Genomic DNA, 22,772 nt, shown 5'->3' on the forward strand with positions numbered 1-22,772 from the left:
TCTGGTCCCCAGACCTCAGGACTGCACCTTGAGAACCGCTGCTCTGTCACAGAAACCTGTTTATTTCTTGCAGAAAACTTGTGCCCATCTGACATGACCTTGCTTACTCCTCTGATTCCTTGTTTACTGTCTGTCTCCGGTCTTGTTTATTGTACGTTCCTAGAAGGCAGGGTCCCAGAGCCCATTGGAGGTGCTCAAAGTGGCTGAACCAGAGCTGCAGTTCTCAGGCATGGCCAGCAGGTGACGGCATTGCACCAAGACCACTGCACTCTCTACTGGAAACCTGGTTCCTCTCTGGGACTTTTGGGGGAGGCTCTGTGGGGATACTTTTTGGATTCCAGAGTTTCAGGGCATTGGGTGGGCCTGGTATGGGTGGGGGAAGGGAAAAGGCGGGAGAGAACGCAGTTTTGGACAGAAGCTTTGGAAAAGCTTTGCTCATTTCTGCTGAGGGCTTCTGTTCTTTTTTTTTTTTTTTTTTTTTTTTTTTTGCGGTACGCGGGCCTCTCACTGTTGTGGCATCTCCCGTTGCGGAGCACAAGCTCCGGACGCGCAGGCTCAGTGGCCTCACGGGCTCACGGGCTCAGCCGCTCCGCGGTATGTGGGATCTTCCCGGACCGGGGCACGAACCCGCGTCCCCTGCATCGGCAGGCGGACTCTCAACCACTGCGCCACCAGGGAAGCCCCTTCTGTTCTTAATAGAAGCCAAGCCAAGTGTCTTCTCCTCTTGAAGCCTCAGTTTTCTTCTCTGCAAAATGGGCAAACTATGATTTTGGCTTCCATTTCACCATGGTTCTCTCGGCAGGTGTCACTTTATTTTGACGACACTGGTGTTTCTGACAATTCAGGGTCCCCTAAGTTTCTCCCCCTAGAGTATTCCGAGAACCAAGCTGATGCTGTGGGCTCTGCCTGCAGGCAAGACCATCTCCCCTCATCCCGCCTCCAAACCCCAGGCTTCGGCCCACCCGGGTTGACGTAAGATGGCCGTTTCCATTTTCCATGTGCTTACTGCGTGCCACGCTCTGTGCTAAATGGTTCCTACGTGTTGGCTCCTGGAGCACTCACGGTATTTGAGAGGTGGGCTTCCCTACCCCCATTTTTAAGGGAGGGGGGCACTGAGGCTCAGAGAGGTGAAGAGAGTTGCCCAGAGATGCACAGCTGGAGGATGGGGAATCCTAGGTCCAAGATGGTTACCATGGCGACAGGGATACATCATCCCCAGATGCTGAGTCCATCTTCCCAGTAAGACTGAGTCACTGTCTCTACACCGGCTTCTCTCTCCTGTTACTCCTTCTCCCTGCGAGGTGTCCCCTGTCCTTGGAGAACTGAACCTAGTTTGTGCTTTCATATTTGTTTTGCTCACGTGCTGCCTCCTCCGGTCTGTGAATTCCATAAGGATGGGGATGATGCCTGCCTGCTTCATGGCTATACCCTGTGCTGCACCCAGCATCGTGCTTGGCACAGAGTTGGGAATCCGGAAGATTTTGTTGAATGAATGAAATGGGGAGCCAGTGGGAACTTGAAAGTGGGCGGTGCCCCCAGCTGACTCGGGAGCAGCCAGCTCCACCCCTCGCTGGCTGCATGACCCCCAGCTAGTGATCTCCCATTTTTACGCCTTAGTTTCTTCATCTGTAAAATGGGGATAACACCATGTCCCTCTAAGAAGTTGTGAGGATTTGATAAGAGGAGATGCAAAGTATCAGCACGTGAAGGGTCCCCAGTCCCTTTTCCCCACACCTGTGGTTTCTACTGGCGCCGGGTAGGTAAGGTTTGCCGATGGAATCCAGGCAGAAGGTAGAACTGAGCCTGAGAATCTGACGGGGGAGCAACTGGGCCAAGTCACTGAGCAAACTGACAGGCAGCCCAGCTGGGGCTCAGGCCGCCGTGTCCTCCCAGCTCCTGAGCCCACCTGAATGCAGGCAACCCAGGAGCCGCGGTCTTGGTGGTCAACTCCCTGTGGGCATTTCTCACCAGGTCCCGTGGCAGATAAACAGAATCTCCAATGCCAAGTGGTCACAACAGGGTCGAAGCCACACAGCTGGGGTCGGTGGGGAGACAGAGGCCGCCGTGGAGAGGTGGTGCTGTTTAGCCTAAAACACAACGAGCTTTCCAGTCCTCTCCTGTGGGAAGGAGGCCTCCTCCCAGAGAAAAGCCCTGGAATGCAAGGAATGTTCTGGAGCCTCCAGCCTGGGCCCCAGGACAGGAGCGCCTTGGAAGCACAGGGCCGTGGGGGCACTTTCCCAGGGATTATCTCAGGGCCGCTGGGCCGCCGGGGAGCTCATACCAGACATCACCTTTTGGCATTGGGGTCAGGCCTCAAATGCCTCGAAGCTTTCCCAGGTCCTCAGTCTGGCAGCGACGGAGCTCCTGCCGGTCTTGTACTGTCTTGACTTCAGCCTCTCATCCAGTGCCAGCCCCCTGGGGTCTGGGGCCGGGTCCTGTGCTGGGCACTGAGGGGTACGGAAAAATCAGACTGAGCTCTGCTCTGAGCCAGCTGCGGGTGGGAAAGATCCAGTTTCAAATCTGAACTCAGATACTGTGTCATGTGGGACAAGTCACGTCACCTGTCCAGGCCTGTGTGTCCCCATGTGTAAGATGGGGTTAATAATGGGACCTCCTTCTTGGGATTATCAGGAGGGTGAAAGGACCCCATGCATGGGCAGGTCCTGGTGCAGAGTAAGTGTGCAGCAAATGTTCGTTATTATTGTCACTGTGGTTGGTTGTATTTTCCAATCTCTCCCATCCCCTTCCATTCTCTTGAAGCTCAGTGGGTTTGTGACCATGGCAGAAGTGATGGTATGTGATTTCCAAGGCCGAGTCCGGCTCACTTGGAGCCTAGCCACCATGCTGTGAGGAAGCCCAAGCAGCTGTGAAGAGGCGTGTTGAGGACCTAAGCCCCCAACCCCTTTCCCCATCCACAGCCCTGGCTGAGCCCCCAGACCCATCAACTGGGCCATCTCAAAGGCGGATCCTTTAGCTCTAGCTGGGCTGACCCAGCTGATGCTGCACGAAGCAGAGACAAACGGTCCCCACTGAGCCTTTCCAAAGTTGCAGGTTCAGGAGCAAAAGAAATGATTCTAGTTTTAAGCCGCTAGGTCTTGGAGTGGATCCTTATGCAGAAACAGACAATAGATACAGTTCCTTTTAAGAAATGTCTTTGCTCCTCTCTTGCCTGGACTCAGGATGTTTCCTCCCTCATCCTGGTCCTCTGCCAGCATCTCCCACCTCAGTGAAGAGCCCCACATCTCATCTCTGGTTGCCCAAAGACGAAATCTGGGAGAAGTCACGGATAGCTCCTGATTCTGTCCGTTTTCCTCCATCCCTCTGCCATTCCCCTCACCCACGCCTCCAGCACTTCTGTCTTGGGCAGCCGGGGCAGCTTCCTTGCCTGACTCCCATTTTCTTACACAGAACAGGAATCTGATAGATAAATGATAGGCAGAGTGGGTAAATCACAGGCTTACAACTTCATCTGCCTGGAGTGCTGGGTCTCAGCTTACAACCTTCATCTGTCTTTTCCTGGCCTGTCTTCTTTGTTCCCCAAGGCCCAGGAGGAGGCCACTCCGGCCACCATGTCCTGTCTGCGCACAGCACCCTCAGAGGTCAGCGGGGGAAACAGACATGGAAACTAACACGTGAGGTACTTCCGGCCATTCACTGCTATGGAAGAAGTCAAGGAGAGCGATGGGGAAGTGTGTCCAGGGGGTGGACAAGGTCAGGTGGTGGCACTGAGCTGCTGGGAAGGAGTCAGCCACGTGACATCAGGAGGAAGGGAGTGTCAGGCAGGGGGAAAAGCAGGGGCAAAGGCCCCGAGGTGGGGATGGGTTGGTATGTTAGAGGGAAAGAGACAAGGCTGGGGTGCAAGAGGCTGGGGCTCAGGTCATGAGGGTGGGGTAGGGGGCAAGCAGGGAATCACGTGGAACAGAGGAGGTGATTCAAAGTTATTTCATACACTTGTTTTCCCAACCAGGTTACTAGCCCCTTGGAGGGCAAAGAGACGCTGATCGTCTCCCGGTGGGGACAGCCAGCCATACCGCTGCTGGTGCCTGTTACAAGTGACACTTTGTGGGGGCAAACTGCTCTTCAGGCTCACCCCGGAAATTCCTACTCAGTGCCAGTGTCACCTGCTCCGCGAAGACTCCCAGGTTCAGCTGCCCTTGCTTGCCTCGTGCCCCGCTGGACCCTGGAGCAGCTTCCAGCCCGGCACCCAGCGCTCTGACTTTTGTTTCCTCGTGTGGATCTTTTTTCCAACCAGGCCATTGTGTCTTAAAATGAGGCTCCCCCACTGCCTCTGAATTTCTGAGGCTGGGTGGGCTTGTTAAAAATGCAGACCCCTCTGAATCAGCATCTCGGAGTGGGCTCAAGAATCTGCCCTTCTAACAAGCTGCCTGCCAAGTAATTGTTTTTTTTAACTTTTTATTTTACATTGGAGGATAGTTGATTAACAATGTTGTGTTAGTTTCAGGTGGACAGCGAAGTGATTCAGTTATACATATACATGTATCTATTCTTTTTCAAAGTCTTTTCCCATTTAGGTTGTTACATGACATTGAACAGAGTTCCCTGTGCTATACAGTAGGTCCTTGTTGGTTATCTGTTTTAAATACAGCAGTGTAGAAGCAACGCATCCCAGAACGAGGTCCTGAGCAGAGGGGCTGTATCGAATACGGTCCCCAGGCTCCCTGCACAAAGCTCACCCCACTCAGTGTGTGTTGAGTGAAGGAATGAGGTTCCAGCAGGCATGTGGGGAGAGCAACTATCTATCCCTCTTAGGACCCTCCCTTGTCTCACGCATAGTCCCCAGGTAAGCAGGCAGTCTCATCATGTTTTTCTGCCAGGGGGAAACTTCTCCAGTAAGAATTCCCCTACCTCCCCCACTGTATAATCTGCTCATTAATACACAGTATTGTAGAAGTGATCTATAATTAGATGCTAACCGAGTTTGCCCGTAGAATTGGGTGGGCGAGGTCAGCAAAGTAAGCCGGGAGCCAGCTGATTGTTATGATCAATCAATAACCTATTTATTTCCCAACATTTCTATTAACCTCTGCCAGCCAATCACGGTTTCAATTTGAAAGGCTGGGCTCCGCTTTGCTGACTGGACAAGTCTGATTGAAAGCAGGACCCTGACACGACCCCGAGGGCAAAATCCAATTAAAATCATTTTCACTTGTAGATTAATATTTTTAGCATGTTCTACATCCTGGGATTCATCATTCCTGGCAGTAACTAATGTCTTGAGACACGAGCAGGTGGATTGGCACTGCCATAAATAACAATTGTGATTAATTCGCTCATCACGTCCTAGGATGGCTTTGGGGCGGTGGTCGGTGCAGCTTCTGAGAACTTTTCCCATCACAGGCTGGTTATGTGGTCCTCTGAATCCTATCATTGGATGGCCTTTTCTAAGTAGGAATGGAGTTTGTCCCTGGGTCTGCCTCCCTCTTGAAACTGAGCTCCCTGAAGCCAGGTATCATGCCTCGTTCATCCCAGCAAGTCACTTATTGTTTGGCATATCCAGTTCTCCTGCTCTGGAGAGGGTCCCTTCCTCTTTACATCTACCTTGTTCCCATAGGAATCACCATGTTTGTGCAACATGGCCCCACCCCTGGACGCTGTTGATTGGATCAGGGGTAAGGCCCAGCCCAAGGTGGGCCAATGAAAGCCTTTGGGAATTTGGAAGTAGGTTTAAGGGAAGTGGTCCCTAGGCCCAGCATGGGTATTCGGGGGAGTGCTGACTGCCATCATCTGTCCTGTGGGCTGGGAAGTAGTTATAAACGAAAGCAATGCCAAGAGAGGAGAAAGGGTGAGAGAAGGCCCAGAGAAGGGATACAGGTTTCCTAGCACACCCTGATCCCTATTTCCAGCCCTTTTCTGAGACCTAGTTGCATTCCAGATCAGGTTCTATGAGTCACCCCTGCATTTAATGATAATTATTCTTTCTCCCTACCTCCCCTGCTTGTTAATTTGAATGTCAGTTCCTTTCCAACAAACGTATTCCCCAAAATTCAGAGCCCAAGAGATGTCCAATGTCACACACAGGCTGGTGGTAGAACCATCCTCTTTCTCCTGACTCTCTAATGAAGAGCCCTTTGGGGGAAGAAGGGAGTAAGGAATAACTCCCACTTATTGAAGATCTACTCTGTACACGTCTGCTTAATCTCTCCCATCCTGGGAGGTAGATTTTATCCTGTTTGCAGGTGAGAAATCTGAGGCTTGGAAGGGAACAACTTGTCCAGAGAAGAACTGGGGATTTAATGGTTTTGACTAGTTCTGTGACTGTCCAGCACCCTATGCTGCCTCTTTGAAAGAGGTGTGCTGCCTCGCTGTAAATACCGGGGTGAGGCTTGCTGGGAGAGAGTTTGCCCATGGGAACTCCAGGAGGAAATCAGCCAAAAGTCAAGGTCAGCCCCTTGAAGTCCTGCAGAGGAGACACAGGGCCACGAGTTCAGACATGACCAAGACCCCCTATCTTTTTTTTATATACATAAATTTAGTTATTTATTTATATTTATTTTTGGCTGCATTGGGTCTTCGTTTCTGTGCGAGGGCTTTCTCCAGTTGCGGCGAGCGGGGGCCACTCTTCATCGTGGTGCGCGGGCCTCTCTTGTTGCGGAGCACAGGCTCCAGACGCGCAGGCTCAGTAGTTGTGGTGCACAGGCTCTAGAGCGCAGGCTCAGTAGCTGTGGCTCACAGGCGTAGTTGCTCTGCGGCATGTGGGATCTTCCCAGACCAGGGCTCGAACCCATGTCCCCTGCACTGGCAGGCGGATTCCCAACCACTGCGCCACCAGGGATGCCCAAGGCCCCCTATCTTTAAAGACCATCCCCTATAGGACCCACTCATTGCTGTGATCGCTTCAGGACCCCGTCAGGGACCACCCAGGCAGCCCCACCTCCAGCCTCTGGATGTCTCATCGGCCACTGTTGTCTCAGTGTGGCCACTGAGATCATGCCAGCATCTGCACCTGTGTGTTAGGAAAAGCAAAACCAGATATTCCCAAAGAGGCTCTGCAAAGGGGAAATCCAGAGGACCAAGGTGCATGACCTGCTCTGATGCTCTCAGTGATTTTTGTCCCCCGACACTGGGCTATGGTTGTGTGTGTACCAGGCTCTCTTTAATATGCACATCTGGATTGGACTGGGATTCCCACAGCAGATTTCCTAATGGAGAATGGATGGCAATAGGGAAACAAACACAGCTAGGACCAGGTATCCAGACTAATGTATACTGAAGTGTTTCAGCACATATATTCAGGAGTCCAAGAAGACTGGGAAATTCCTGTAGTTCCTGTCTGAACTTGGGCTGCTAGAACAAGGTACCATAGACTGGATGGTATATAAATGCGAATTTCTCATAGTTCTGGAGGCTAGAAGTCAGAGATCAGGGTGCTAGCATAGTGGGATCCTGGTAAGTTCTGGGTTGCAGATTGCCAACTTCTCATATCTTCACATGAGGAAAGTGAGCTAGCTTTTTTTTTTTTTTTTACCCCCCTTATAAAGGCATTAACTCCATTCATGAGGGCTCCCCTATCATGACTTAATTACCTCTCCAAACTCTCATATCCCAGTACCATCCCAGTGGGGACTAGATTTCAACACATGAATTGGTGGGCGCGGGGGGAGGGACCACAGACATTCCAGTCCCTAACAGTCCCAAATTCTAATCTCCAAATCATTTTGGCTGACCATTACAAAAACCAACCAGCCAACCAAACTGGAGGCCTTGTAACACTGCGGTTTCCTCAGCCTCACTTCTGGGGGATTCTGATTCCATAGGTCTGTGGTGCATTTGTCCTTCTGAGATGCTTCCCAGAGGACTCTGACAATCAGCCAGATTTAGAGAAGCCCAGGGCATATCCTTATATTAAAGGCACTGATAAGTCCTTCAATAGATACACCTGTCAATTTCACTGCACCCGGCTGATTAAAGTTACTTAACGTGAAATAAATAAAATATATAAAGGGATACATAACACCTGTTTGCACGAGGTTCACTGGGTCCACCGTTCAGAGTCTACCAACATTTTTCCTTAATAATTCTATACGCATAACTCCAGTGATTCTTTCATGTCTATCCCACCCTTTTACTGAATCCACTGGGCTGTTCTCTCCCTAAGGGTAAGTATAGTATCTGCCTTACAGTGAAACCAAGAAGGACCCTGCAGGGCCCTCCCAGGTACAAAAGCCCTTCTGAGTCCCCTCTCTTACTAGTAGAAAAGCTGTAGTCTCCCGGACCTCGCCTGAGTCCCAAAAGAGCAAGTTCAAGCAGTTAATAATTAGGGAAACAGAGTCACAGAATCTTTAGTTCTTCCCTGAAGGACACAGATAAGTGTCTGAAGCCCACTCCTGAGTTGTTTTATGGATATAAAACCACCTCCAGAGGGAAGAAGCTAACTGCATGATGACCAGACTGTAGCCATGACATAAACTGCTCCACCTTGCACAATTCCAGGAACTGGTCTCAAGGAAATGGGAACAAGCCGACCCTGGAGCTGAAGATTAACTGCTCTTAAGACAATCAAGATGGCGCTGACCAGACCACCACGTGACCAATTGCAAGATATCGACGGAGCCGAGTGTGCCGTTCTGCACGTAAGCCCTGCCCGCACACCCTTGAAGCTTTCCTTTAAAAGCTCTTGCCCCCTGATTGACAATGGGGAGCTGGTTTGGGGGGATGCTAGTCTGGCATGTCCCAAGGTCACCGGCTTCCTGAATGATGCATCTTTTTCCACCAATCCTTGTCTCTCAAACATTGACTTTTGAGCAACGAGCAGGTGAAGCTGAGTTGGGTTCCAGCTCTGGCTGGTAAAAACATCCCCCCCAAACAGAGCCTGAGCAAACTAATGTCTCTCAAAATCAACTCTGAACAGGAGACATGACCCCCTTCTCCTCTTCCTCTCTTCCTATCAATGGCAACACTGATCTTTGGGGGAGAGATTTAGAGCAAAGGGATGACGATTTCCCCTTGATCTTCCCAGATGTGAATCTGATTTTCATCCTACAGGTGGTCATAGTTGGGACGCCTATAAAAGCGCTTTTGGTTAGCTGGCAGCGTTGGGTGTTGGGTGCTGGCCACCCACCTCATTCTCCGAGGTGTGTTCTCCCACTGCTCTGGTATTTGCCTCTGAACAAACTGGTTCCCAGGTATGAGCCCTCCTGAGAGAAGCGGTCAAGACAAGAAGTTTCCCGTTGCTCCATTTCCTGTGCTTTCAAGCCACCAGGGGATTGAAGAGAGCGGTGCCAAGGCTATTGAAATGGGCTTCTCTGTGGAGGGGGCTCTTGTGTTGGAAATCAGGTAAAATTCAGCACCGATAAAGCATTCACAACGGCACTTTACACCCCAGGAGCACTAAGATCCCACTAATCTTCAATCAAAATAATTAGACCATGAAAGGTGGCGTATTCATCCCAAAGGCACTTGGGCATCTGGAAGTTAGGGAGAGACCGAACCACCCACCTTTGGGGCTTCGCCTTTTGAGGGGTGCAATGACAGGGCAGGACACCGGAGAGCCAGAGGATTCTGCTGGGTGTTGCGGGAAGGGGGCCCGGTCAGCGTCAAGTCCACTCAGCCCACCCACCTCTCCCTCCGAGCAGGGAATGGTTAGCATATGCAAGGCACTTTAAATGCACTATTGGGTTGCACCTGCAGGCCTGTGAGGCTTGCAGTTACCCAGCCTCGAGACCGAAGAAAGCCAGGACAGCGAGAGAGACGTCAAATGACTTGTTGGACGGGGGATCTTAAAAAAAGGTCCTGGAGCAACACGTCACCACGTGCAGCCAACGGCAGGCAGGACATGGCATCTTCTCCAGCTACTTGGGGGAGAAGGAGGCTGCCATTTATAGGGGGGAATTGACGTCAGGTCAGTTAACTGGGACTAAGGAAGCCCTATAATGAAGACGACTGGGTGGTCATGTGAGTGAAGCAGGGGCTGGTCGAGCAGGGGACGGACACAGAGCAAGAGAACATCCATCTTGAGGGGCCTGACCATACACGCCACCCCTACAGACCCCACAGGACCCTTGCAATCCGGGTCCACCCCTCTGCCCCGATATCCCTGGGGTCAGGCCGGGGCGCACTGCAACCAAACACCACAAATGCCATCTAGACACCAGCAGCTAAGGAGCATCACAAGGAAGCCAGGTGCTGTCGGGTCAGCTTTTCACGTAAGTCCAGCGGAGGACCACAACGGCAACCAGACTCATCTCGCAGTGAGGCCACCACTGCCGCCCAGTCTGAGAACAGATTCCCTCCACTCAGACTAGGGTCGAAACGTAAGCTTCAACAGGCGCAAGACGGGGACTATCACGACCATCGAGCAAAATACAAACAGTCAGGGCACTGAGACAACCCACCTGCCTGCAGGCCACACCCCCTGTCCACCCTCGGTCCCCACAGCCGGCGCTGAATACTGAAGAGGCGGTTAAACAACAGGCCACCGGGTTAATATAATGGCGCCTTTCTCCAGGAGGGGCCCAGGGTAATTACCGTAGCGGCCTTAGGCGGGGTCGGGGAGAAGACAGGAAATCTGTAAGCCCCTTTCTAATGCTGTTCCCCACGAAGCGGCAGACACAAACCACCTGGACTTACCTGCCAGTCCCAGGCCATTTTATAACTGTTCCCCGGGGGTAGATCCTGCGGCAAGGCCAAAAGTGAGATGCTGTCCCGACAGGTGCTTGGCAACGGTCCTTTGGTCCCTCGGTGTCAACAGCTGAGCTAGTGTGGACTAGTTGCCTCTAGGTTAACACGGCGTAGGCGCCGGGACGATGGTCCGGGGGCGCTCAGGAATATTTCTCAGGGCTCGAGTCAGCCTCCTGGTCCACGTGTTGAGAGCGAGCTCCCCTCTCAATCGTTCAAGTGGTCCCGTCATAGCCCCGCAGTGGTGGGGCAGCAAGGCAGGTGGAAAAGCGAGTGTACGGCATTCTTATCAGCCCATCCCTGGGCTGCATGGTCCTTGGTGGCTATCCGTGTCCACGGGGGTCCTGTAGGTCACGCACAGCTGTTCTAGACCCTGAAGAGTGGTTGTGATGCTCGATGACTTGGGTCAGCTCCCACCTGTGGTAACGCGTTGTAGACGGCCTGTAGCTGTGGTCCCATCCCCCTATATCGTTGCTCTGCCCCCTCCCATAGCTGGGCCCAGAAACCCAAGGGTTCTCTTATTATTCTGCCATTGCCACAGCCCCTAACCAAACCCCTCTGGGTAACTGGCCGCGTCCAATTCACAAGGCTGTCCCTGAGTTAATATCCCTAAAGCCTGTGTCTGTAATTGTGTAGGGGTGCTGTTTCGGGGTAGGCTTGTCTTACCCGTCCAGATAACACCCAAGTATCTGATGGATAATCCAGGTCCTTGTGTTTCCTCCGTATTCACCAGCCATCCCCGTGCAGTCAGATGAACCCCGAGGGTGGAGCTGCTACTTCTAAACTGGAAAGAGACTCTGAGTTGAACAGGGCATCCTCAATGTAAGGAAGAGGAAGGCGGCTCTGGTGGTGGCCAGCCGCCCCAGGGCCCTGCGTGCTAGTGGACGGCCGCCTCGGGATCATCCCCCGCAACTTTCCGTTCCCGACAGCTCGGCGCTCACGGGAGTTTCCTCGGCCTCCTGGTTGGCCGGCCAACTGTTGGACTGCACCCGCGGGTCTGTGAGCCTTGTAATTGCCCAGCCTTGAGCCTGGTACATCAACGGTCACTGGACACGGGACCTTACACGTCCGAAGCAAAGGGTCCTGGGGCGACACCCCACCATGCGCAGCAGACAGCGAGCAGAACATGGCGGCACTCTTTACCCCGGGTGGGGGGGGGGGGACGGGAGGCTGCCATTTATACGGGGAACCGCCATCACGTGGGCTCATCAGTTACCAGGGAAACCAGCAGCTTGGGCACGCCCCTCACGGCCCTCAGGTTAATGAGCATCACGAGGACAGGTGTTTCCCTTTAATAAACTAGCAGGTGGAGCCGCTCTGGGCTAAGGATTAGGACAATCACTAGCTGGGGGCTGGGGGCAGGTACAGTCCCGTGAGCAGGTGCAGGTGAAGCAGGGGCTGGTCCAGCAGGGGACATACAGAGAGCAAGAGAACAGCCATACATGCACTGCTTCATCGCATCCTTGCCATAGCTTTGTTACCGTTATCTCCTATTACAGGTGAGGAAACCGAGGCCCAGAGAAGTTAAATAATGCACCCTTCAAAGCCCCACAGGAAATGTACCCCACAGATGGTACATTCAAATTAGCCTAATTTAATAAAGGTACCGTTTACAGAGGTCAGGGTAGTGTATTCGTTTTCTATCGCTGCATTAAAAAATAGCCCCAAACATCGTGGCTTTAAATTTTATCCGTCTGTCAGCTCACAGTTCTGTAAGTCACTAGTTCAGACATTGTGTACTTAGATTTTCTGCTCAGGGTCTCCCAAAGTTGAAATCAAGGTGTCGTTGGGGCTGTGGTCTCATCTGAGGCTCAGGAATCTCTTTCAAGTTCATTCAGGGTGTCAGCAGAATTCAGTTCCTTGTAGTTGTAGGACTGAAGTCCCTATTTTCTTGCTAGCTGCTTGCCAAGGGACTGCTCTTGGCTCCTAGAGACCACTCTCAGACCCTTGTCATGTGTCCCTCTCCATAGGCAGCTCATGGCATGGATGTTTGCTCCTTTGAGGCCAGCAGGAGACACTGTCTCAGACTTCCAATCTCTTTGAGTTTTTTAAAGGATCACCTGATTAGGCCAGGCCCACCTGGGATAATCTTTCTTTTGATGAACTCAAAGTCAATGGACTAGTCACTGAGTTACAGTGTGAAATCTCATCCTATTCACAAGTCCAGTCCCCACTCAAGGGGAGGGGATTATATAGGGTGTGTTCACCAGGAAGCAGGAATCACGGGGGGCACCTTTGTATTCTGCCACCAAGAGGCAGGAGATCAGAAACTACCAGGCTTTGTGGGTTCCCTGGGGCTAGTCATGGAGGGACTTGCTGACCATCCTTAGTCATGAATAGATGAAAAAAGGGGGTGGTTATAGAGCTGGGAGAGAGGGACGGCTGTGGGGGAGGGCTACCTAGCAGAAGCTGGACCTCTAGTTGAGGGGCACAGCTGGTCCATGGAGACCTAAGCATGGGCTTAGGGTGTCAGAAAGATCAGGACACAAAAGGGATTAAAAATAACTTCAGCCAATGGAACCAGGAAATCTAGAAAGGAGTTCATTTACCCTCCGCATGTGCACACATTTTGTGTTTTATGGTTTACATTGTTTTAATTTTGATTTGCATAGGGGATCACATGGGGATCCGTAATCTTTTCTGAGCTTAGGGCTTCTGAAGATCTGTACCTGCTCCTGCCCATAAACAGCAGGGCCAGGGGAAGGGACTAGGAGAGTCCCTCATCTTAGTGCTCTAGGATGGATAAGAGCATCCCCTTTTCCAGAAGGAAGAAAATGGGAGGAAGGTTGCTACTGACCCCCTTAGGCTCCCTGCATGGTGCTTAAGTACATGGCTTTGGGGTCGGGCTGCCTGAATTTAAGTCTTATTTCTGCCACTTACCAATTCTGTGATCTTGGACATGTCATTCTTTACGATTGGGCCTCAGTTTCCTCATCTGCAAAATGGGAATGATACCAGCTTGCTGAGTCATTGTGAGGGCAACCAAGGCACATGCACTTAGTAAACACTGTAAAAAGATGGATAATCACTCATTCCTTATTTATTGGATGTCTGCTATGTGCCAGGTTCCATGAGAGGCACTGGGGATGCAGAGGTGACCAGAACAGACTAGGTCCTTTCTCCCATGGAGTATATTGTATTTTCATAAACAAATAATGAGTCAGGTTGTGGTAAGGGCTACAGAGGAAAAAAAAAATCAGGGAATTCCCTGGTAGTCCAGTGGTTAGGACTCAGCACTTTCACTGCCGGGGCCCAAGCTTGGTCCCTGATCGGGGAGCTAAGATCCTGTAAGCCATGCAGTGTGGCCAAAAAACAAAAACATAAAATCACAGAAGAAAAATAATCAGGGGAACAGACTGGAAATTAATGGTGGGGCAGGTTCTATTTTAAAAGGTGTATTGATCAGGGTTCTCTGGAGAAATAGAACCAATAGGATCTGTAAGATTATTATAAGGAATTGGCTCACGTGAAGTCCCATGATGTGCTATCTGCAAGTCGGAGACCCAGGAAAGTTGATGGTGTAGTTCCAGCTTGAGAACCAGAACTGGTGCTATAAGTTCTAGTCCAAGTCCAAAGGCCTGAGAACTGGAGAGCCCATGGCATAAATTCCAGTCTGATTCTGAAGATCTGAGAACCAGGGGCAATGATGATATAAGTCCAGGACTTACAGGAGATGGTATAAGTCTTCTGGGGGGCAGGAGAAGACTAGGGTCCCAGTTCAACAGTCGTACAGTGGGAGAAAATTCTCCCTTCCTCTGCCCTTTTTGTTCTATGCAGGCCCTCAGTGAATTAGATGATGCCTACCTGCATTGGGGAGGGTGCTCTGCATTACTCAGTCTACTGATTCAAATGCTAATTTCACCTGGAAACACCTTCACACACACACACACACACACACACACACACACGGAGAGAAATAAATAATGTTTAACCAAATAAGTGAGCAACCCCGTGACCCACTCAAGTTGACACATAAATTAACCATCACTGAAGGGACAGTCAAGGATGGCCTCTCTGAGGAGGAGACATTTAAACAGAAGCCCGAGTATTAGTTATCAAAGCTGTGTAACAAATCACTACAAACTTAAAATAACATACATTTATTATTGCACAGTTTCTGTTGGTCAGGGGTCCAGGCACAGCTTTGCTGGGTGCCCTGCTCCAGGATCTCATCTGAAAGCTACCATCAAGGTGTTTGCTGGGGCTGTGGTCTCATTTGAGGTCTCATTGTGGTCTCTCTCTTTTATTTTTTTCTTCCTTAAAGCCTTTACTTTTCAGACATGACAGAAAACTCTTACAGGTACACATGGAAAAGCAATACATGATCACAGCCGAAAGTGAAGACAATCTAGTCGGATTGCTAATGTTGAAGCTGAAGGATCCGCGTCCAAGCACACGTGGTTGTTGGCAGAACAGACTAGTCATTGCTTTCATGATTGGATAAGCAACTGTCTCCCCTTGCAGAGGTCCTGAGAGCAGGGACCACGCCTGTTTGTCTTCCTTTGTAGCCCCAGCGCCTTGCCCAGTTCCTGGAGCAGACGGGGCATTAAGTAAATTATGTTAAATAGCGAAGGAATCTTTGTGCTCTTGGAGTCAGGGCCTGGCACGTCGCAAAATAACTGGTTCCGTTTGTGCTGAATAAATGAATGGGTTCTCCGTGGTCTGGTGGATCCCATCTCTGCTTCTATGTGGTGTCAATGGCACGGCTTTAGGGTGGACAGACTGGAATTTGAATGCAGGCTCTTCTACTTTCCAGCTGTGACCTTGGCAAGTCTTTTCCTTCTTTTCCAAGAACCCATTTCTTGGTCTGTCCACTGAGGGTCTTCATTGGGGGCTGCAGAGAGGATCTCACAGAGGATGGTTTCAAAGCCCTCGGTTAACCAAAGTCCTTTGCAAATGTACTTGGAGAAATACCGCTTCCCCCAACATCCTTCCATGGAGATCAGTGGTTCAGACCCTGCTGGGTGAACCCACTTCTGGGCCTGGAGGCCAGGGCTGCAGTCCTCGTGTCTCCTCCCTTTCCTGACCCTCCTCTGTCTGAGATGCTTGATAAACATTAGCACTGGCCAAATTTCCTGGTACCCTGAGTGATTGGGGTTTGTGGTCACAAATTTGAACATCCTGGATGTAATTCCTGAGTCTGGTCACCTGTGTCTTGCAGGCGGGAGGAAGGTGGACAGATTTAGCAGTGGGATGTGCTGCAGCCGCTTTGGGTCCTGTCTTCTTGCTTTATGGGCGCGAGTTCTGAAGCACGGTCACGTGCACGCAGCTCCTTTCTCCTCCACTGTAGTCCATATGGAGCTTCCCCCACCCTCATCCCCCAACTAACTTATCTATTTTTATTGTTTCTTATCTCTTAATTATAACAGAATGCATGCTTGTTGTTTAAAAGAGGTTTCAAATAATAGAAAGTGAAGGCTCTTTTTGCCCCACTCGAATCTCACATTCTAGGGTAACCAGTGCAGAGTGTGGTGTGGGTACCACCAGCCCCTGTCTCTATGACACTCTTAAAACTTGTATGTGTGGGCTTCCCTGGTGGCGCAGTGGTTGAGAGTCCACCTGCCGATGCAGGGGACACGGGTTCGTGCCCCGGTCCGGGAAGATCCCACATGGCACGGAGCGGCTGGGCCCGTGAGCCATGGCCACTGAGCCTGCGCATCCGGAGCCTGTGCTCCGCAACGGGAGAGGCCACAACAGTGAGAGGCCCGCGTACCGCAAAACAAACAAACAAACAAAAACAAACAAACAAAAAACTTGTATGTGAAATGCTGGAGGGGGTGTGGAGAAAACGGAACCCTTTATGGGGGCAAACTGCTTTTCAGGCTCACCTTGGAAATTCCTGCCAGTGCCAGTGTCACCTGCTCCGCAAAGACTCCCAGGTTCAACTGACCTTGCTTGTCTCGTGTCCCGCTGGACCGTGGACCAGCTTCCAGCCTGGCACCCAGCGCTCTGACTTTTGTTTCCTCATGTGGATTTTTTTTCTAACCAGGCCATTGTGTCTTAAAATGAGGCTCCCCCACTGCCTCTCAATCTCTGAGGCTAGGTGGGCTCATTAAAAATGCAGGCCCGGGCTTCCCTGGTGGCGCAGTGTTTGGGAGTCCACCTGCCGATGCAGGGGACACGGGTTCATGCCCCGGTCCGGGAAGATACCACATGCCGCTCCAAAAAAAAAAAAAAAAATGCAGGTCCCTCTGAATCAGCATCTCAGGGGATGGGCTCAAAATCTGCCTTTCTAACAAGCCACCTGCCAAGTAATTCTTTTTTTTTTTCTACTTTTTATTTTATATTGGAGTATGGTTGATTAATAATGTGATAGTTTCAGGTGTACAGCAAAATGATTCTGTTATACATGTATCTATTCTTTTTCAAATTCTTTTCTCATTTAGGTTGTTACATAATATTGAGGAGAGTTCCCACTTCTTTTTCATTTAACAATGTATCTGGAAAATTGTTATACCTCAGTCCACATAGACGTCCTGTGTTCACATTTATTTATTTAATTTTGAGGAAGCAATATATCCACTGTTAAAATATATAATAAAATATATTAAACGTATTTATGTGTAAAATATATAAATATATTTGAAGGAAGACAGTGAGAAATCTCCTTCCCATGTCTATGCAACCCCTCCCCCACGAATAACTATGATTCTTAGTTTTTTATATCTTTCCATATATATATATCCAGAGTATATTTATATTCTTACTTTACCCCTCTTTTTTACTCAAGAGTGATACACTATATATGTGTATTTTGGAGATATTTCCATTTTAGTACATAAACAGTTTCCTCATTCTTTCCTTTTTTTTTTTTTTAAACAACTGCATATAGCACAGCATTCCACAGTATGGATAGATCAAAATGTGTTCATTCTTTTAGAAACTATCATTTTAATTCACTAAATAAGTGATACAGCGTAGGTATAAAACTCAAGGTGCAGACGGGTGGCCAGTGAAAAGTCAGTTTCTCCCACTTCTGTCTCCAGATTACTCAGTTCCTCCATCTGGAAACAAACACCGTTCCCAGGGTCACACTATCCTTCTTGAGTTGGGCTGTGTAATACGTGGTGTACACACACACACACACGCATACATACACACTTACACTTTTCCCTTCTTTTTCAGCCTCAACCAATGAGGCAGAGATTAGCCTGCACAAACACCTCTGTTCTCAGGTGTGGATGGATTGGGACGTGTCATCACTGAGTTCAATGCCAAGGGCATTGCCTATTTTGATGGATGTTTCCAAGTTTTGTTCCTAGGAGGCGCCATATACATCTCTACGTGGATCCTCCAATGCCCAGGGTCTGGGCTGGCTCTGAAGGGATGGGAAGCCAAGGGGAAGTCTGCCTCCTCTTCTTTGCTCAGCCTTACCCTCTGTGTCCCTCCTTCCAAACTTTCCCCCAGCTCCAGCTTCACGGTCAACCTTTTCTGGGCAGTGTGCTTGCTCCTGTATCCCCAACAAACTGAAGCTCCATTCACGGGTCTTTTGTGTCGCCAAGTCCATATGTCCCAAAGGGTCTTCCCTGCAGGTGAATAGGTGGAAGGGAACCATTTTACTCCTCCAGTCAAATACATAGTTTCACCAACTCGGGGTGAAACTACGTTAAAGCAGGTCTCTTTACTGCAGGACTTTTCAGTGCCTCTAGTATGCTAACGTACACTGGGATCTCTACGAGGTCTTAGAGTCTGTAGACTGCTTTGACTACACAATTTCAGACACGCCAATATGGTTTCACTGCTTTAGTGTCATGAAGGGGAGTCTGAAGCCCAGAGAGGGACTGCTACTTGTCCAGTGTCACACGTCGATGGTGGAGGTCTGAATTTCTAGCCTTCCCGTGTCCGTGACAGCAATGGAGTAAGTCCTCAGTGCCTTCTCCCTGCACCAGCAGCTCTAAACGTGGAGCGTCAAGGTGTCCTGGTGACCTTCAGGGACACCAAGACCTGTAGCTTCACTAAATTTTGTTTTTTGGGCCACGCCACGCGGCTTGCAGGATCTCAGTTCCCCGCCCAGGGGTCGAACCTGGGCTACGGCAGTGACGGCGCTGAATCCTAACCACTAGGCCACGAGGGAACCCCCTAGATTCATTAAATTTAAAACAACTGCGTAGGATCCTTCAAAAGTGTTAAGATCATGAAAACAAGGGAAGGTGAGAAACTGTCACAGACTGGAGGAGAGTTAGGAGACGTGACCACTAAATGCAACGTGCTTTCTTGGGGAGGATCCGCTTTAGTGAAAAACCGGGTGAAATCCAAATAAAATCTGTCGTATAATTAATAGTACGGCACCGATGTCAGGTTCTTAGTTTTGATCAGTGTACCATGGTCATGTACGATATTAACACTGGGGGGTGCTGGGTGAAGGATACACCAGAACGCTCTGTTTTATCTTTGCAGCTCTTCTATAAACCTAAAAGGATTTCTGAAAAGGGAGCTTCACGGCCTGCAGAGTGTGCGTGGCGGCTGCGTTCCCGGGGACCGTCGTCCGCGATACAGCAGCGCAGCCATGGTAGAGCTGCAGCCCACGTCCAGCAGACTCACCGACGAGGCCGCCCTTGTCTGCGGCACCTACCCGGACCCCAGCACCAAGGATCTTCTCTTGCAGCAGACCATGCTGCGAATTAAGATCCTAAGTAGTCACTGGATTTTTATCCTAGAATTCTTGGAATGACGCTACTCCAAAACTTAGATTTTCCCACTATGAAATTTTCACTCTGTTTCTTGGCTACTGAGGATAAAAATGACATCCCAAAAGGTAAAGATGAAAGAGTAGCATGGGCCATTCTCCAGAAAAGCTATGCTAGAACTGACACACTACTGGGGCACTGAAGAGGATGAGATGCAGAGTTACCACAGGGGCAATTCAGACCCTCGGGGATCTGGTCACATTGGAATTGCTGTACCCGATGTTCACAGTGCTTGTATAGGATGTGAAGAACTGGGAGTCAAATTTGTGAAGAAACCTGATGATGGTAAAAATGAAAGGCCTGGCATTGATCAAGATCCTGATGGCTACTGGATTGAAATCTTGAATCCTAACAAAATGATAATTTTATTTAGTTCTGTGAGAATGCTGCATTGAGATTTCAGTGAAGACATTGTGGAAGGTGAAAAAGGAAACAATGTGATTCAAGATATTCAGTTAAGGGCTTCCCTGGTGGTGCAGTGGTTGAGAGTCCGCCTGCCGATGCAGGGGACACGGGTTCGTGCCCCGGTCCGGGAAGATCCCACATACCGCGGAGCGGCTGGGCCCGTGTGCCATGGTCGCTGAGCCTGCGCGTCCGGAGCCTGTGCTCCGCAGCGGGAGAGGCCGCAACAGTGAGAAGCCCACGTACCGCAAAAAAAAAAAAAGATATTCGGTTAACAGGAGCATCTAGGACTGATGGCTTATTGTCTCAATTCAAATTATTCTTTTTTTTTTTTTTTTGCGTTATGTGGGCCTCTCACTGTCGTGGCCTCTCTCGTTGCGGAGCACAGGCTCCGGACATGCTGGCTCAGCGGCCATGGCTTATGGGCCCAGCCGCTCTGCGGCATGTGGGATCTTCCCGGACCGGGGCACGAACCCGTGTCCCCTGCATCGGCAGGTGGACTCTCAACCACTGCGCCACCAGGGAAGCCCTCAAATTATTCTTAAGTCCATTTCCCTTTCCTATTTCAGCTATGTTTTTCACCTAACTGTTCAGCCATTCTAGTTTTAAAGTAGTGCTTTGTCTTATGTCCTTGAATGTAGTTGTATAACTTCACTTTTTTAGGCAATAATTAGAACAATTCCCTTCAGGGGCTGCATTTGCCTTCTATCTCCTGAAGAGATACAAGTCTACAAGTCTGCCTTTGAATCATCATTTTCAAAAAAAAAAAAAAAAAACCGACACTTAGTATGTTTTTGTTGTGGTTACCTTCCGGGGTTTCAGTTCCTCAGAAGTAACTTTTCAGAATGAGAAGTAAAGAACCCCGAACGAAAGTGAAGCTTCATGTATATTTCCAAAAAAAATAAATAAACAAATAACTAAAATTATTTCAAAATAGAAAGCTAAAAATGCATATATTAGTTATGCCAAATCAAACTCCATCCTGCACTGGATTCAGCCATAGAAAACCAGAAGCAGGCCCAAAATGTATGTTAGAATGCTGGATGAAAATATCTTCGGGAAATAACCCAAGCATGCTGATCATCTCGGTCACTTGTGAGCAGGGCCCCGGGTGGCTACTGTAAAAGGAGGGAGACTTTTCACAGTTGATTCTGTAATACCTTTTGGATTTTGAACTATGTACATGTATTCTCTTTCAACAATTAAATCTTAAAAATAATTGAAGAGAGGAATTGGAAAAACATTACTTCGGACTTTTGGGGGCAAACAGAATGGATGAGAGAGTAACAATACTGCTCACTGCTGTTAGTGTTCACTGGAGGTCCTGTGATGTGCTTGGTGCTGTGGTGAGCACGGAACAGGGAAGAACTCATTGAATCCCCTCAACAGTGCAAGACCCCCATTTTATAGAAGAACACCCATTTGTTCAAGTTGTCATGTAGAAAGTGGCAGAGCTGGAATTTGAGGTCAAGTCTGCCTCATTCCATCACCTGAGCTTTTAATCATTCTTTCTACTACTGTGGGATAAATGTGCATGCAGGAGGCTATGGGAGCAAACAAGACGAGGCATGCAGCAGACGCTGCTGGAGCCCAGCCCATAGTCCCTTGCCCTGCATTTCTTTCCCTGGGGTGGGACGAGGCTCTCTCTGGCCATTGGACCTGCGCTACCCATGCTCTGGTCAGCTAAAAGAACTGGTGAATTACACCCCAACCAATGACTAATAGAAGCTGGTGTATAGATAACCTAGCTCCCTCCTCTCTGGGTGACACCCTGTGTCATTTGAGTGACAGGATTGAGCCCTGTTGCCTGCGGTGGTAACCTGCTTGATAACATATCCCTTCCCTGTCTCACTTCTCTTCTCTCCTACCAAATAAATCACCTGCGTGCAAATATTCATCTCTGGGTCTGCTTCTGGGAGCTTCCAGGCCAAGAAGAGCCCCTAATCTAGTCTGGAGGAGGTAGAGAAGGCTGCCAAAAGGAAGTGAATTTGATTTATCTTTATGTCTTTAAAAATGAGATGTATTTTACATTTAGTGAAATCTTGGTCTTTAAGCAGATAGTTAGATCAATTTGATAGAGGTGTACACTTGTGTAACCCACATACCCATCGAGAGAGAGCATGTCCGCCACCCCAGAAAATTCCCTCGTGCCTGTCTCAGGCAATCCCTCCATCCCCAGAAGCAACCCCTTCTCTGATTTCTGTCACTATAGTTTAGCTTTTCCTATTCTAACACTTGTAAATGGAGTCATACAGCAAGTGCCCTTTCGCATCTGGCTTCCCTCACTCAGCAGAACGCTTCTGAGATGTACCCATGCTGTAGCTCGTGTCAATAGCTCATTTCTTTTCTATCGCAGTAGAATATGAATATCTCATAGCGTGTTTATTTATTCTCCTGTGGATGGACGGGTACCTGAGGTATTTCCGGGTTTTGCCTATCATGAATACAAGCCGCTATGAACGTTCTTGCACAAGACTTTTTTGAGAATCTATGTTTTCATTTCTTTTAGAAAAATTTCTTGGAGTGGGATTAATTGGTCACATGACAAGTATATATTTAACTTTTTAAGAAATTGCTCAATGATTTCCAAGTGACTATAGCATTTTTTATTCCCAACCATAATAAATGAGCACTCCAGTTCCTCCGCATCCCTGCCCACACTTGATGTCATTGGGCTTTTTCATGTTATCCATTTAGCTGGGCCTGGAAGGGCAAACTGGACTTTGGAGGATGGGGGAACACAGGCCCCCAGAGTGTCAGGCATTACCCAAACAGCATTACAGTTGCCAAATACGGGTGATTTCTTTGACGGTTTCAGCAAACAGTGAAGTCCCCCTGTAGAGAGCCAACTCTGAACACCTTTCCTCTTTTTCCCACTCTGCATTGGCAGCAGACGGCATGCCTCTCAGGCTCAGACCAGGAAGTCTAGTTCTGAACTCTGTCTCTCGGGTGTGAGCAATAAAACAAAATTTTTTGTTTGGCTTTAAACATTTTTTTCTTTCTGAGTCTGTTGGACCAAGGGAATCAGATTATTTACAGAGTACAGGC

At 49.4% G+C, this 22,772-nt stretch overlaps 1 pseudogene; it reads left to right on the forward strand.

Moving 5' to 3' along the window:
* Nucleotides 1–19,745, forward strand: part of LOC101339466 (lactoylglutathione lyase pseudogene) — a 39,477-nt pseudogene extending 19,732 nt beyond the window's left edge.
* Nucleotides 19,746–22,772: the final 3,027 nt, after the last annotated feature.

This window comes from Tursiops truncatus, chromosome 13, assembly GCF_011762595.2.
Source record: "Tursiops truncatus isolate mTurTru1 chromosome 13, mTurTru1.mat.Y, whole genome shotgun sequence".
In the NCBI taxonomy this organism is placed as follows: domain Eukaryota; kingdom Metazoa; phylum Chordata; class Mammalia; order Artiodactyla; family Delphinidae; genus Tursiops; species Tursiops truncatus.